Source organism: Piliocolobus tephrosceles, chromosome 14 (assembly GCF_002776525.5).
Source record: "Piliocolobus tephrosceles isolate RC106 chromosome 14, ASM277652v3, whole genome shotgun sequence".
In the NCBI taxonomy this organism is placed as follows: domain Eukaryota; kingdom Metazoa; phylum Chordata; class Mammalia; order Primates; family Cercopithecidae; genus Piliocolobus; species Piliocolobus tephrosceles.
Window position 1 is genome coordinate 37,862,810 of NC_045447.1, and position 17,602 is coordinate 37,880,411.

The window sequence follows — 17,602 nt, forward strand, 5'->3', positions numbered from 1 at the left end:
TTTCTTTGTTCAGATAAACTCTGCTAAATTTAATTGGACTAAAGTTTTTCTGTTAGCATTTCAAATAACTTTACTATTACAAACATATAATTTGAGGAGAGTTTATCTGGTCACTTTAGCTTTTCTTTTCTTCTTTTTTTTATTTGATGGAGTCTTAGTCTGTCGCCCAGGCTGGAGTACAGTGGCGTGATCTCGGCTGACTACAACCTCTGCCTCCCAGGTTCAAGTGATTCTCCTGCCTCAGCCTCCTGAGTAGCTGGAATTACAAGTGCCTGCCACCATGTCTGGCTAATTTTTATATTTTTAGTAGAGACAAGGTTTCACCACATTGGCCAGGTGGTCTCGAACTCCTGACCTCAAGTGATCTGCCTGCCTCGGCCTCCCCAAGTGCTGGGATTACAGGCGTGATCCACTGCGCCCGACCCCTCCTTTAGCTTTTCAACCTATAAAGTAACATAATTTGTAGATTTGTTCCAATGTTTATTTTTGTTTAGTTTTAAGAGCATAGAGTTGGGCTTCCAAACCAATTTATTGAATAATGCTGATAGAATTAAAAGTGTGAATTATTTCTCAATTGAGCAAAACGTTCTTTAGAATATTTGTCATTTAAATTAAAAATAACAGCTTTTAATGACTTTCTGCATGGAAATTTAAGCTCCAGATTTTTGTCTTAAAATAGTTACTACTGGCCTTTTGATTTGATTACACAGTAAATTCATGTGTGTGTGTGTGCGCGTGTGTACATATCTACACATCTATCACACATAAAATAAACCTCTAAAAATTAATGTGACATGACAAAGTGCTAGATATGTGCTAGCTAGTTAGAATATGTTGGCAGTGCCATGCTGTACTTAAGCTTATTGAAGTACAAGGATAAAAGGTACCTCTGTAGCATGTCAAACTGTAATTTCCCCCAGCATTCCTGCAGAATAATGTGATTGATTCTTGAATGGACTTGAACAAAAATATTTCTGACCTAATCCTTAGTCCTTCAGTCCTTCAGTGATAGCAATTCCTAAGCCTCCTTTTTTATTACCAGGATCTGTATTGTCACCTCATCCATCTCTTTATACAGATTTTTCTGGAGGCCTTACAGAGCAGTCAAGAGTGACTGAATTGCACATTCTCTTCAGAGGTCAGAACTGTAGCCAAAGACTTCTCTGTAAACGGACCCATGTTCCTGGTTCTTTCTATGCATATAAGGAGTCATAGAAGTTTGCATTAAGAGATACAATACTAATGAAAGAAATTATTTAATTCAATTATAACCTTTATTTCTTTCAGTATTTAACCCTATGGGAATCATATTAAGACAATGATACATTTGCATTTGAGGTATTTATGATTAAACTAAGTTTCCCTCTGCTTTTTCACAGTGTGTTTTCCTTGTTAAGTACCGAACATCAGCTTTAGAATCTGATTGGCAATATGGAGGAATGGAAGGATCATAAAAATGAATTGCAACCCAAATGGTATAAGGTAGAAATTGATAAAGAGTATCCTATAAACAAAATGCTGAGATATATTCTAAAGACTCAGGTGGTCACAGGTTTTCCCATGATTGGGAATGGACATAAAAGCACACAGTAACCACGTTTGAACCATACCTTTTAATTTATAAAGTTGACAATGAAAAGTCACAGAAAGGTAATATATTCATAAATTTTATATGCTTCTGCACTTTTACTATTTTAATAATCTTAGAATTTCCACATAATATAAAATTTAAACAGATTCCTTATTTTGAATTTAATATAGTGCTTTTAAAAGTATTTGTAAGGATTTTATCTCTTTCTCATTGCTTAAACTATTTTATACATTTTTGGGTATTCAAATAAGCTCTTGATTTAGTAACTAACATGGATCAAATGTTTAAAGGTTTGAAGAGTATAAAAGTGGCTAAACTATTATAAAAATTCTGACAAACTGTAGAAGAATGGTAAGTTTGCATTAAAGGAATGATCAAGTAGACTATGAGATGGGAATAAAACCACTATGAATTTGAATCCTAGTTTCACCATTAGCTATAACATCTTGGGCAATTTAATTCACCTGTCTGTATTTCAGTGTCCTCATCAGTGAAAGTGAAGGCAATAATAGCATTCACTTCATAGACTTGTTACAAGCGTATGTCATAAACAATTATGTAAACTGTTTATGACTACAATGGGCAGAGAACAGTGAGGAATGAGAATGATTGGCATAAAAGAAATAAAATACTCTAGGGCAAATTGAATAGCACTTCTAGATGGCGACAGAGTGAGACTCCATCTCAAAACAAAATAACAACCACCACCACCAAGATTTGGAAGCAACCTAGGTGCCTAAGGAAAAAAAAAAATCTCACAGCACAAAAAGCAAAGGCTGTGGTGTTAGAACAACTTGAATTTGAGCCCTACCTTCACCACATTAGCTGTATAATCTTGGCCAATTTAATTCACCTCTCTGTATTGGTTTCCTAGTTTGTAAAGTGGAGGTAGTAATAATATCCATTTCATAGGCTTGTTACAAGGATTAAAACAAGTTCATTTATGTAAAATACTTAGCACGGTGCCTGATATATAATATTAGCTGTTAGTTATTATTTATAAATGAAAGATCCATTTTTAGTTTGGATTCTAAGAAGAAAGTTACTCTTCCTGTCCAAAGGACTAAAATCTTTTCATCATATAAGTCCATTAATAATAAATCTCCCAGAAGAATTGAAGTCACAGAGAGGGACAGAGTTGCTGTAAGAACAAGCCAGATCTATTGTTAAGGAAGTGAGCCTCACTAGTAAAATTCAGATTTGTTTTCCAGAATGGACACAACTGAGTAATTAGCCCATTTATAGAATATTTTCTGGCCGAAGACCGCCAGGAATATCCCTAGAGTTGAACGAGTTTGGTTTGTTTGTTGCAGCAAGGGATGATGCACACCACGGGACTGCGTGGTCTCAGATATCTCAGTTTTTCATTAGATAAGACAGGAAAGTGTTTAGTATTTTGTGATTTGGACAATGTTTTCTCTGTTTTCAGATGTGAATTCAGAGTAGTCTTGTTTTTGTCTTGATCCATTGTGGTCAGAGAATGGCCTTGTTTGATGGCGATGTGTGTGAAATTGTTTGTGTTTGTAGGAGAACACCAAGGCCCGGCTGATAGTACTAGGACAGCTCCTGGGTGGCAAGGGCTGCCTTTTTTTCTTATCATCTTAATGAATCTTATTTCTCACTGAGTAGGTGACCCCTTGTGAAATCCCCTATCTTTTCTGAACATTAATTTCAGCATCAACATCTTAATTCTGAAATGAACCAGGGGCAATAAAACCATAATTATAATAAGAGGATGAATATACTATTAAGTTCAATTATAATTAAAAATGGAAGGATACCCACTTCCACGGTAAGGATAAAGCAGTACATTGCATTCTTCTTCTAAACTCTAGATTTTAAATGCCTCTCCATTTTTATCAACAAAATTGATCAACATAAATGTGTCAAATCCATCATACTCATATGATGCAAGGCCAAATTTTGAAGAAAAATTGTTTGGAGATTGAATCCTCTTACAGTCTGTCATAAAGAATGAGAGAAAGAAAAAATAGTCAAATATTTCCTGCAGAGGACTCGAGAGTGGGTGAGAATGGCGAGGCACAGACTTGTCTTCCTAGTCTGTTCTTTAACCACTGCTTACTTCCCATACAAAGCTCCACAGAACCCAGGGAACCCCTGAGCCCCCTGGATTAAGGATTCTTAAGTTTCTTGTGTCATTATCTCCTCATATGCCTGTCTTATACCAGATGATCTCTGCAGTGCTTTAAAGAAATAGCAGGGGCTACATTAACTTCTGCAAGGTATATGCAATTCATACCTCACTAAGCCAGAGGTACTTTTGCTATGACAGAATGCCATTGTATATTGTACTACAGCACTAACCACTATTTGTAGTGTTAGGAAAGCATGGTTGATGATCACAACTTAAAGCAATTATCAGGACATAGAAAATGTATGTAACGTTTGGTTTTATAATTCTAAAAATAATCCTACATCTGAAGGAAACTTACAAGGTTATGAAAGTAATCCATATGCTTCCAAGAAGTATGGCTCATTTTTCACATCTAAGACAACATTATTCCTGGGCTCATACCTGGGTTAACAGTCACTGCACAATCAAACTGTCTGCAGGAATCAATGTCAATCTTGAAGACAGAGCAAATGATTAGATCAGCGAGGCTGTGACCCAGAACATAGCTGATGTGCTATTTTTAAAACTTCTCGCTAAAAAATTATCCACATTTGCAGTAATTCCTTAGAGTGACTACCTCAGTAGCTGAAAAATGAACAAACCTGGAATACTCAGATTACTTGACATTGATTTGATGTGGAAATTAAATAGTTTGGCTAGCAAGAAAACTGCAGTGTCAATTACTCAAACTATGTTGCAGGTTTTACCCTATTCATCTTCATAGTTTAAAACAAACATCAGTCCCTCATTATGATTTGGTAGATCCTATCTTTCTAATGAATGAAAATGAAAAGGGGGTTTTACAAAGGGAAGAAGCACAGATTGTTGGGCTGTGGAGGTGCTGATGGACTAAACAGGCCAAGAAATCCAAGAAACGACCCTAAAGGGAGTGATAGGTAAGGAGCAAAGATGTTTCATTCATTCCACAATTAAGGTTGGTCCTGTCTATAACACATCTATGCTGAGTTACCCATACATATCTACCAGACAGGAAAAATTCACAGAGGAAAAAATTCACCTCTTTGAATTCACAGACCTCATGCTTAGTTTATTCATTTCATTTCAGAGAAAGCTTTGTGGAGAAACTCATTTAGTTTCTGTAAATGGAACATAGAACACATACATTCTTAAATATTTATGCGTGTTACAATCACCTGGAGGGCTTGTTAAGCTAGTAATTACTGGGCCCTACCCCACAGACTTTCTGATTCATTAGGTTTGAAGTGGGTGTTGAGAATTTGCTTTTCTAAAAAATCCCCAGGTTATGATGATGCTACTGGTCCAGGACCCCACTTTCAGAAAAACAATTTTTTAAATGAATTCTTTTAGTTTATTAGTTTCTCAGCTGAGGGTAGGCCTCCTTTCTTGCCCAATATGCTCCACATGTGCTCAGTAAGTGACAGTAAGTGAAGGAGAAAACCAAGGCACAGACAGACTAAATGGCATGCCCAAGTCAGATCCTTCTTTTCTCTTAGCCTGGTCAAAGGTGGGAATCACTAAAGGATGTGGAAGTGGCCAGTGTGATCTGTCTCTGCAAATGTGAAAGGTACCAAATTACAATGAATTAGAATTTTTGTGGGTCTTTTAGAAAACCACTCCAAAGGCTCCATTATAAATGTTCGATTTCCTTTTTCTGACTGCTGTGAAAAAAAACTTGGTGGAATAACCTTTACAAATGTATTAATTTATTCTACCCCAAGGATATTATATTCGGTGATTTGGCAAAACCAATCTGAACTAATAATAGGCACATTTGCTGAGACTAAGCAAATTTTCCAGTAGAGAGCTACTTAGCCACTTGGAACAAATGAAGGTTGAAATATAAAGATTAAAGAATAGCTGTAATGTCCAAAAGAGGTAAGAATGTTTACAGAGACATCAGCACAAATTGACAAAAATGCAAAGCCAAGGATGCTAACAAAGAAAATGATCACCAGGGAGTGAAAAATTTACCAGGAAATTTTCCATCACTGACAAATGCTCAGGTTCAAGAGACATTCTCCACGTGTGTCTCCAGAGGACTTTTAATCACTGTGTGAAAACCACACCTTCTCAGAGCCTTTGGTTCTCTCCAGGGAGTCAAATAGTGACTGTGCATTCACTTCTACACTGTCACTTTAAAAATCCTCAATCTATTTCATAGACGAGAGTTGAAATCTCACAGCCTACTGGAACCAACATAAATGAGTAAAATTGGGAGAATATAAGGTAATAGGTAGAGGTAGTAGTGAGACTTGGTTAACCAAAAAATAAATATATGCTCCATTTAAAGGGGGAGCTGCACCCCAGCTTCAGGATATTGTTGCTCTATGGGATGTGATCCCAGTGTTGCCAGAGATTTCAATTTTGCAAGAGGCATCAGAATTTGGATTTCCTGAGAAGCACTGTGTGACCCAAATGAAATATGTTTGTAGGTAGAATAGGGCCTCTAGCTTTTCATTTGAGGCCTTTCCTTAGGCTCTTGGAAGTCCTTCTCTGGTCCTGTATACCTGGTTCTTTTATAATCTCCTTCTGGATATATATTCTGTCCCCCTGTCCACCCAAAAGCACTCTTTCTTTTTTCAGAATCTCTCAGAGGCACAGAATTCTTCTTCCCCTAATTCCTAAAGGACCACACAGGTAGATAATGGTATCAGGAATTGTCTTCGACTACTTCATATGCAGAAATACAGTCCATTAGTGATGGGTTTGTTTTCCACGGTGAATGGGGGTGGCTCAGTATCACACAGTCTCGTAAGGGGAGCTGACTTAAAGGGAAGACACTTAGGTTCTATTTGCCCTAGCCAACTTACTTCTTACCGCTAGCCAACTTACTTCTTACCGCCCCCACCCCCCCACTTCATCTCAGGCCCCTGGAACAACTTTCAAAAAAAATGCATCTGGGGCCGGGCGCGGTGGCTCAAGCCTGTAATCCCAGCACTTTGGGAGGCCGAGACGGGCGGATCACAAGGTCAGGAGGTCGAGACCATCCTGGCTAATAGGGTGAAACCCCGTCTCTACTAAAAAATACAAAAAACTAGCCGGGCGAGGTGGCGGGCGCCTGTAGTCCCAGCTACTTGGGAGGCTGAGGCAGGAGAATGGCGTAAACCCGGGAAGCGGAGCTTGCAGTGAGCTGAGATCTGGCCACTGCACTCCAGCCTGGGCGACAGAGCGAGACTCCGTCTCAAAAAAAAAAAAAAAACAAAAATGCATCTGGGTTCCAAGAAAAAAGAATACCCAATTGCTCAGAGCATGAAGATTGCCAATCCCCATTTGGGTTTTGATAAAACTGAACTAAGGAATAAAGGGTTTGAAGACAGCTTTCCTTAATTCTTCCAATTTAGGTACAACTAAAGTGTAGAGGGCAATAATAATTCTACAGGTAATCTGGTCTAAAGCTTCTAGTTCCTTTTCTGTCTCATTTTCCTTCTTTTTTTTTTTTTAAGGGGAATTAGTGAGGGGAAAGAAAAAGTTTGAATATTTAGATTTTTCTTTAAAGGTTTATCTACTCATTCCCTGAGCCAACATTTATTATTTTAAATTTGTCAGACATGGAGCTTACAGTCTATGAAAGGTACACACATACAATAGAAAAGTAGGCAAATAAAAATTAAGATAATCAAATTATAAATAGTACAATCTGGAAAATAATCAGGTTATATTTGCCTAAAAGTAGGCAAATAAAAATTAAGATAAACAAGTTATAAATAGTACAATCAAAATAATGCAAATCACAGAGGAAAAATATTAGTACTTATTGCATGTTTATATTCCAAACCTAGGGTGGAAAGGGGTAGGTGATGTCCCTTTTTGAAGGATTTCAGGGTCAGGGGTTATATTCACTATAAGTCCTGACTTGGCAATGGAGGGTTTACTCTGGTGGTCCACTTTATGCCATTACAAAGGATGTCAAGCTCCTGGTGATGCTTGAAATCTCTTTGGCCCTGGTGCAGCTTCGTCCTTGAAGCAGCTCTGAGTCCTGGAGGAATGAGTACTTTCAGGTATGGACAGTAGTTACAGGGAAATAATAATTAGCTCACATATAAGTAGACATTCAACAGATGAGCAGGAAAGACCTACCGAGGTGTGGTAGTTGGGAGCTGAATCAATTTTCATTTCCAACCCTTTTCAAGAAGAGACTCTGCTGGTAAATGAGCCAAGTTTAAATCAATCCTGTCCTCCATCCCCAGCTCTGCCCCTTGCTGCGGATCAAGAGAGGACTGGGCAATGTGCCCACAATTCAAAAGCACAGAACAGAAAAGGCACCCAAACATCTAGCAGAGAGCTCAGACTCTGGGAGAAAGCTCAGGCTGCAGAGTAAAACAAAGGGAGTCTTGGGATAATAGATCAAAACAGCAGGCATTTTACTATGCATTTTCAGATATAGTCCTGCAGCATAATCTGTACTCAAAGGTGAACTTCCAGAAAGTTAACCATCAAGTTGAGAGTATGAACCTGGAAATCACATAAGTATTTTGTGTGTGTGTGTGTGTTTCTTTCACAAGACTTGGTCCTGAACATCTTCCTGTCCTGAGTATGGATTCAAACATTCACAGATAATTGTTGTATTTACAAAGTCCTAAGTTTAAAAATGCCTCCAGAAATCATTACAGGTCAATAGCTTTAAAATCTTTTACAATCCCATCATTTATGAGAAATGAGCTACTTCCCCTAAATCCTGCATTCACAAAGACTTTGACAATTCTCCCATTTGCCAGACTCTTTGGGGAAATGTGATGGTATAATTTGTGGACACACACTCTCCACCCTCATGACTGTCTTACCCTCTTCCCACCATCAGTTGACAGTCTCTCTGAGGAGGTATAGAGCATATCCTTCCTCCCAGTTATAGGAAAGATTACGGTAGCTAAGCTGACTCAAAGTAAGTAAGCAGCACCTCTTTGCTTTAGTAAAACTCATGTTTGTCTGAGCCTGTGCTATTTTATGCAAACCTATAAGTACAGGACACTCACAGACCACTTACAGGAGAGTTCAAATATGATATCACTTCAGTGCCTAGCATAGGGTCCAGCACAAATAAAAGTTTCAGTAAGTATGTGTTTAATAAATGTTTATTACATAAAATCTCTGATTGAATAGTTTTAAGGTCACAGGGTAGTCTATGACATGACAGAACTATTAAGTGGTTATATTTGCCACACCTAAAGGGAATTTGTCAATGTAAACTTTGTGAATGTGAAAAAAAGGTGAACATACGAAACAAAATGTTTAAATACATATATGTCCCCAAATAACAACAATGACTTTCAGATGAACAGCTCATACCTATTATTTATTTTCCTGTACATAGCAATGCATTATTTATTTATGATTTATGTCTTCTTAGAAACATCCAATTTCTGGCATTGACAAGGCCCCTTCTAGGTAAAGAGATTTTTCAAAAACATTTGTCATATAAACTTCTCTAAAATAGTTTTTCTCAAAAAATAAGATCCACCTGCCAATAGCATTTAGCATCAGGTGGGCCAATTATTTAAAATTTAAATTTCTAATCAACCACTTTTCCTGAATTTGGTCTTTGAGAGGAGAATCAGGAATCTATATTTTTTAACTCTTCTAGTGATTCCCATGCATATTGAAGTTTTAAAACCACTGCTCTAATGCCTTCAGGGTAGAATAAGATAACCTGCCAAAAGAAATAAAAACATGCATTCATCTTATGAAGCCCCCTAATAGATATATAAGGATTTTCTGAGCAGTAATGACTCCATTCTTTCTTCTAATAGGGACTTAAAACTTTGAGACATGAGTACCTTAAAGGGTACAAAAATAAAATCCACACACAACTATAGAATGAGTTGGTCACCACATTTCTCCTCCCCCGCCACCCCAACACACACACATATACACAAACCTCTCCAGAGATAGAACCTAAACTTCTTTCAGGGACCCTAGTAAAATTGAGTTTTACTCACTTTAATTTGTGGTAGACTAGACTCGACTGGTGTGAGCATCTCATATACCTAAGTGTTCTCAGTTCTTAAAAAGTCGAAAGTTGAATTTGACTTGAAGGTCTTTTGGGATCTCATTCATAGTAGCCCAATAAGAAAATACCCAACACCTTAGAGACACTAGAGAAGCTTAGAAATTCATTCAGTACTCCCAGAGTCCTCAAGACCCAGTTTGGAGTGGGTTGGTCTCCAGGGAAGTGCACACAGTAGCCAAGCCCTAACAGAAGAGCCCAGCTGTGACTTTGCTTTTTCAATATATGGAAACAGCAGCTGCAGAATGCTCATCAATATGGCCGGCTGGAACTTAAAATCAGAGCTAATCCTACTCAGCATCTTCACCTAAACATCAGCAAAGTCTAGGCATTCAGGTGGAGAGGATCCAGGTGGGAAAGTCAAAGCCAGGGATGATTAGGTTTAGTGCTGGTCTAGAATGTGAATTGCCTTTTCTTTGCCATCTCCAGTACAATACGGTTTTCATCCTTATCTTAAAACTCATTTTCCTTATTCATAGTGTGACATAAAGCCCTCTAGGACATAGAGGTTGGGGCAGGTGAACCCTACAGATCTCCAATGGGCTTGAGCTGGTTGCTACTACCCCTTTCACACGACTCTACCTCTTGAGGACAAATAACAAAAAATCTTGCATTTATATTGGGTTATCAGACCAAGCTTAGGTTAACTCAGTAAACTGCAAGGTTTCTTTTTATTTTTTAACATGAAAAGATAGGGAATCCTTTTATACTGGTATAATTCTGAGCTTCTGAAGACTAATGGGAAATTAAGAGAAACTTGCATTACAGGGGAAGCAATCTTAGTACATCCACACAAAGTTTCCACTGATATTTATCTTGGACCACTTAATCAGGCCAGTAATAAGAAAAACAAAGATACAACTCTTTCTCAAATTCCCTTCCCTATTCTGATCCTACATGAAAAACACGCTCTCATTTCTAAGTGGTAGAGAATATTTGCTTTCAGGAGAAAAGAGAAAATTTGCAAATCACATTCTGAATGCCATCAAATTTGTCTTGTTAGAGTAAAAATAACTTCTGAAGTTATCTATATATTAGATCTATAGATATATATCTATATAATGTGTATATAGACATATATACACATCTATATACACATTACAAATAGATATATGTATTTGCACATATGTATGTCCAGTTTTTTCCTCCCAATGTCTACTAGATCCACATAACTTTTATAAGTCCCATTGCCTTATTTCATAGGATCATTATGCTTGAATCTGGAAGAAACCTTAGTGTTCAATATGTACATTTTACAGATGAGCAAAATGAAGTCTAGAAGCTTCAGAGTGATTTCTTCAAGGCCACGTGGCTACAAGTTTACACAAGAATGAAGACAAAAATCCAAATTCCCTGATTCCTGGCCCAGCACTGTTTCCAAAGGACCATAAACTCTTTTTTCCCCCCGCCAAGGTCTCTGCTGAAATCCTATACAGCTTGGTTTAAAAAGCATAAAAAATATGCTATAAAAGTAATGGCAAAAACAGCAATTACTTTTGCACCAATCTAATACTTTTATTGCTCCATCTGTAACATAGCCTGGGTATAGAAGACATACCAATAATGTGATGGAATAGTGTGTTCGAAGAAAAACTGCCTCGTTGCTTTTAGAGGTGGCACTGCCCCCAAATCATTCACTAATGACAGAGTTGATACTGTTTAAAATATGTATCTGCAAGAGGTTTGTAAAAAATCGATGATTTGAGGTCTTGGGGTTATTTGACATTTCTTATAGCTCTCGGCAACTTCCATTCAATTCTGTGCAATAGAAGTTTCTTGAGCATTACTGCAGAGGCAGCTAGTGCCCTGCCCTAGTCCCTTGGTAATCACCATTTTCTTACAAGAACGAATCTGTGCCTGAGGGTTTTCTGAGATTCAGAAGTACACTGACTGTATGCAAGGTTGGCCAAAGTGCCCAAAATTTAATGCATCTGGGAATAAACCTCAAACAACAGTGTAGCTACCATATGACAGATATTCCAGCTTTCTTGCCCCTCAGCTGGGAGAACTCTGAGGCATATTCTGGCAGCCTACTAGAAATCTCCAGCATGCACAGAGCCCCATTTCTCCACAATGAGAGGCTGCTCTTTAATGCACCCTGTATCAGCTTCATTTCTTTTCCATTTCCGTGCTCTCTACAGTACTTCCTGGGATTACCACCCAGATAAACTACTTGTATTCAAATCCTCATTTTAGGGTCGACTTCTGGAGAAATCGAGTACAAGCATATACTTTGTACACATAACTGTTCAATAGCAAGCCTTGAGGGATATGAAGATGGAAATGATATTACCCCAGTCCTCAAAAGGTTGAGGCCAGGGAGGGATGACTAGACTTCCTAATATGCAACCACATAGGTAAGACAAGAGAAGACAAAATATTTTGGGAGGATAAGGGATGTATGCAATAAAAAAAACATTTTCACAAATAAAGGATTCTCACAATGAACAGTAGAATTTGCCAATAACAACTCACCATGAATTTCTCTATAGCATGATGTTCTCAAATAGGCTAAGCAGTCACATTCTGTACATTAAACAAGCAACCAAGATCTTAATTTTCCTTGGAAGCATGTGTCAGAGAATTTGTCATTGCTTATATAATGCAAGTTTGCATGACCAATCCAAAGGGGAAAATTTTGTGCAACTTCTTGTTTTTTTAGGGGCAAGGGTGGGCTCATAAACCTCCAAATTGGTTGAACCTAATTGATTCACTATTTTGCATCTTGTGTTTGAAGAGTGTCAAAAGCATTTATTTTTTCTTTTCACTCAGTTATGTCAAAGTATGCTAATTTCTGTGGGAAGCAAACAAATTGAATAAATTCTGTGTATGTCATTAGGTTGAGAAGCCAGCCCTTTGAGCTTTCACTTGAGCTAGGGATCATGCCAAAGTCAATCACATGTTTGCAGGTCACAGACATTGACCACACAGAATCCTATAAATAACTCTTAGCCCAAGATGAGTTGCTGAATGAACGACATAATAGAGTAAGTTGAATTAAACTATGTGACAAGAAACCTGAAGGACACCCCTGAACTGATACAAGGCTGGCTTTTTCATATTGGCTCTAGCTGGACTGTCTTGTGAGCTAATGATTATTCAGCATGTAGCCTGCCAGGTTCTAGGCACCTTAAAAACTCTATTTCATTTAACTCTGAAAACAGCCTAGTAAAGCAGGTATTATCATTATTACCTTTTTATAGTTTAGAAAACAAAGTCCGAGATAGTCAGTAACCTGCTGAAGGTCATACAGATATTTTGTCAGACCTTCAAATCCAAACTTTCCCTAAAATACCATGCTGTCTTACTCCAGAGCTGAAAATAAAGCATACTATATTTTAGCTTCAAAGTGTTTCATCTTAGGAGATGCCAAAGAAGAGTTTGAGGAAATATCAGCTAAGAGGAACTTATATTTTAACAGTACAGAGTTGAAATTATTAGGTGCTGATGGTTTCAATGTCTCCTCCAAAGTTTGGGTGTTGAAACTTAATGGCCAAAGTGATAGTATTAACAGGTGGGACTTTAAAAGATGATTAGACTCTGAGGGCTCCTCTCTCAAATAGAATTTAGGTCCTTATGAAAGAGGCTTCATGCAGCATTCAGCTCTCTTGCCCTTTTGTCCTGTCATGGGAGGACATGGTGTTTGTCCCCTCCAGAGGATGCAGCCCTTACCAGACAAGCTTGATTTTGAACTTTCCAACCCCCTGAACCATGAAAAATACTTTGCTGGCACCTTGATCTTGGACTTTCCAGCCTCCAGAACCATGAAAAATACTTTTCTGGTTTTTTATAATTTACTCGGGCTCATATATTTTCTTACAGCAGCACAAGTGGATTGGGAAATTGAAATTGGGTCTAATAACATGTAGTTCCAGGGAAAATGAGTCTTTACTTTTTTTCTGTGATTATTTTATCTAATATCAAAAGAAAATTAATGAATTTTTAAGTTATATACATTCCATGCAATGTATACCAAATATTTATCCCCAGAAAATCTGAAGATGTTCTCAAGGAAAAGTTGCAGGGTTTAATATCAAATGATTAAAATGCATTGGTTGAGAAGGATGTGGAACACATTAAATTTCACAGAAGGATGGGGACCTACACAGAAATAATGGCATACAACATGAAAAATAAATAAAATGAAATTGTCTACACTGACTTAATTTTAATTAGGTAATAAGTACCCTGGGTCACACAGCTCTCAGATTTAATTCAAATCTCTTTAAAAATTGTTTTAACCCTCAATCTTCAAATCTTATCACCTAGTTTTGCTAGAATAAAGTTTTTCTATTCTCTATGTATTCTCCGCCTTACTGGGTTTCCCAGAAAGTGAACTTTGAGACAATGATGTGGGCCTAAGCAGTTTATTTGTGAAGTGATCCCAGGAAGCATGTTGGATGGGATCACTTCCCAAAGGGATGGGATGGGATGGGAAAGGGAGGGAAGCCAATGAAGTCCATTAATGAGTGTGTTATCACTATGGGCAACTGGCATTCTATTTTGCTGGTACCTTTTCAGAGACTGTATCAAACTCCTGTGAATTGTCCCACTGAGGAATGAGGAAGCTGGATTATTTATCTACCATCAGCCCTCCTTCTTTAGTTGAGGGTTGCTCCTGGGAGTGCTATATGCCCCGTCAATTATAGTCTATTTGTTGACCTAGCATGTTCCTACAGCTGGAGAACAGCCTCAGGCAGAGGACAGAGAATCCTATCTTTTCCAGAACTGTATGCAAAGCCCCTGAGGATAGATCATGAGAAAATGAACATCTCCCACACTCTATTGGTATACCTTCCCACAATGAGGTTCTTTATTCATTTCGTTCTCAAGCTTTACCGGAATGACCTGAAAACCTATAAAATGCAAATCTCTAGTTTCATCCCATTCTGTTCAGAATTTTAACAAGAACTCCGATCACTCCAAAGCAGGTGGTCTGTGTGCTGTAGTATGAAAAAAGTGTGCTAGTGAAACCAAAGGCTATTAATGAATCTCCATATAGGCTAATTAGTACCTCAGAGATAAAGATCTCTATCTCAGCCATAGATGTACCTTATTTTTCTGTCTCATTTTTCAAATATAAGCTGTTGCTCATAAAGAAAATATAATGAATATATGGATGAGTTAGCACTTTGCCAGTCCAATTCTGAAAAATTACTTATATGGGGAAACAAATCACTTTTATATCCAACAGATCATGCATCAGGAGAAAAAGTATCAGATATCCTTATGCTAGAGTGACCACATTTTTCTAACACATGGTCTGCTAAAGGAGTAAATTTATGGAGAAAATAGGCAGAAGAGTTGACATTAGGACAGAGAATAAAGTTATTGTACTTACATATGCTGGTTAGAAATCTTGGGAAAATAGAAGATGGCCGAATAGGAACAGCGCCAGTCTCCATCTCCCAGCGCGAGCGACACAGAAGACCGGTGATTTCTGCATTTTCAACTGAGGTACTGGGGTCATCTCACTCGGGAGTGCCGGACAATCGGTGCTGGTCAGCTGCTGCAGCCCGACCAGCGAGAGCTGAAGCAGGGCGAGGCATCGCCTCACCTGGGAAGCGCGAGGGGGAAGGGAGTCCCTTTTCCTAGCCAGGGGAACTGAGACACACAACACCTGGAAAATCGGGTAACTCCCACCCCAATACTGCGCTATAACACCGGCACACCGGAGAATATATCCCACACCTGGCCGGGAGGGTCCCACGCCCACGGAGCCTCCCTCCTTGCTAACACAGCAGTCTGTGGCAATCTAACCGCAAGGCAGCAGCGAGGCTGGGGGAGGGGCGCCTGCCATCGCTGAGGCTTAAGTAGGTAAATAAAGCCACTGGGAAGCTCGAACTGGGTGGAGCTCACAGCAGCTCAAGGAAACCTGCCTGTCTCTGTAGACTGCGCCTCTGGGGACAGGGCTCAGCTAAAGGTGCAGAAGCCTGTCCAGACGCGAACGACTCTGTCTGACAGCTTTGAAGAGAGCAGTGGATCTCCCAACACAGAGGCTGAGATCTGAGAAGGGGCAGTCTGCCTGCTCAAGTGGGTTCCTGACCCCTGAGTAGCCTAACTGGGAGACATCTCCCAGTAGGGGCAGTCTGACACCCCACACCTCACAGGGTGGAGTACACCCCTGAGAGGAAGCTTCCAAAGCAAGAATCAGACAGGTGCACTCGCTGTTCAGCAATATTCTATCTTCTACAACCTCTGCTGCTGATACCCAGGCAAACAGGGTCTGGAGTGGACCTCAAGCAATCTCCAACAGACCTATAGCTGAGGGTCCTGACTGTCAGAAGGAAAACTATCAAACAGGAAGGTCACCTATACCAAAACCCCATCAGTACATCACCATCATCAAAGACCAGAGACAGATAAAACCACAAAGATGGGGAAAAAGCAGGGCAGAAAAGCTGGAAATTCAAAAAATAAGAGCACATCTCCTCCTGCAAAGGAGCACAGCCCATCGCCAGCAACGGATCAAAGCTGGTCAGAGAATGATTTTGATGAGATGAGAGAAGAAGGCTTCAGTCCATCAAACCTCTCAGAGCTAAAGGAGGAATTACGTACCCAGCGCAAAGAAACTAAAAATCTTGAAAAAAGAGTGGAAGAATTGACAGCTAGACTAATTAATGCAGAGAAGGTCATAAACAAAATGACAGAGATGAAAACCATGACACGAGAAATACGTGACAAATGCACAAGCTTCAGTAACCGACTCGATCAACTGGAAGAAAGAGTATCAGCGATGGAGGATCAAATGAATGAAATGAAGCGAGAAGAGAAACCAAAAGAAAAAAGAAGAAAAAGAAATGAACAAAGCCTGCAAGAAGTATGGGATTATGTAAAAAGACCAAATCTACGTCTGATTGGGGTGCCTGAAAGTGAGGGGGAAAATGGAACCAAATTGGAAAACACTCTACAGGATATCATCCAGGAGAACTTCCCCAACCTAGCAGGCCAGGCCAACATTCAAATTCAGGAAATACAGAGAACGCCACAAAGATACTCCTCCAGAAGAGCAACTCCAAGACACATAATTGCCAGATTCACCAAAGTTGAAATGAAGGAAAAAATCTTAAGGGCAGCCAGAGAGAAAGGTCGGGTTACCCACAAAGGGAAGCCCATCAGACTGACAGCAGATCTCTCGGCAGAAACTCTACAAGCCAGAAGAGAGTGGGGGCCAATATTCAACGTTCTTAAAGAAAAGAATTTTCAACCCAGAATTTCATATCCAGCCAAACTCAGTTTCATAAGTGAAGGAGAAATAAAATACTTTACAGATAAGCAAATGCTTAGAGATTTTGTCACCACCAGGCCTGCCTTACAAGAGACCCTGAAGGAAGCACTAAGCATGGAAAGGAACAACTGGTACCAGCCATTGCAAAAACATGCCAAAATGTAAAGACCATCGAGGCTAGGAAGAAACTGCATCAACTAATGAACAAAATAACCAGTTAATATCACAATGGCAGGATCAAGTTCACACATAACAATATTAACCTTAAATGTAAATGGATTAAATGCTCCAATTAAAAGACACAGACTGGCAAACTGGATAAAGAGTCAAGACCCATCAGTCTGCTGTCTTCAGGAGACCCATCTCACATGCAGAGACATACATAGGCTCAAAATAAAGGGATGGAGGAAGATCTACCAAGCAAATGGAGAACAGAAAAAAGCAGGGGTTGCAATCCTAGTCTCTGATAAAACAGACTTTAAACCATCAAAGATCAAGAGAGACAAAGAAGGCCATTACATAATGGTAAAGGGATCAATTCAACAGGAAGAGCTAACTATCCTAAATATATATGCACCCAATACAGGAGCACCCAGATTCATAAAGCAAGTCCTTAGACACTTACAAAGAGACTTAGACTCCCATACAATAATAATGGGAGACTTC

General features: G+C 39.0%; 1 protein-coding gene across 3 annotated transcripts in view; it reads right to left on the reverse strand.

Moving 5' to 3' along the window:
* PLPPR1 (phospholipid phosphatase related 1) overlaps positions 1-17,602 on the reverse strand; it is a 312,263-nt gene that overhangs the window by 118,971 nt on the left and 175,690 nt on the right. The gene's annotated exons all lie outside the window — the stretch shown is intronic.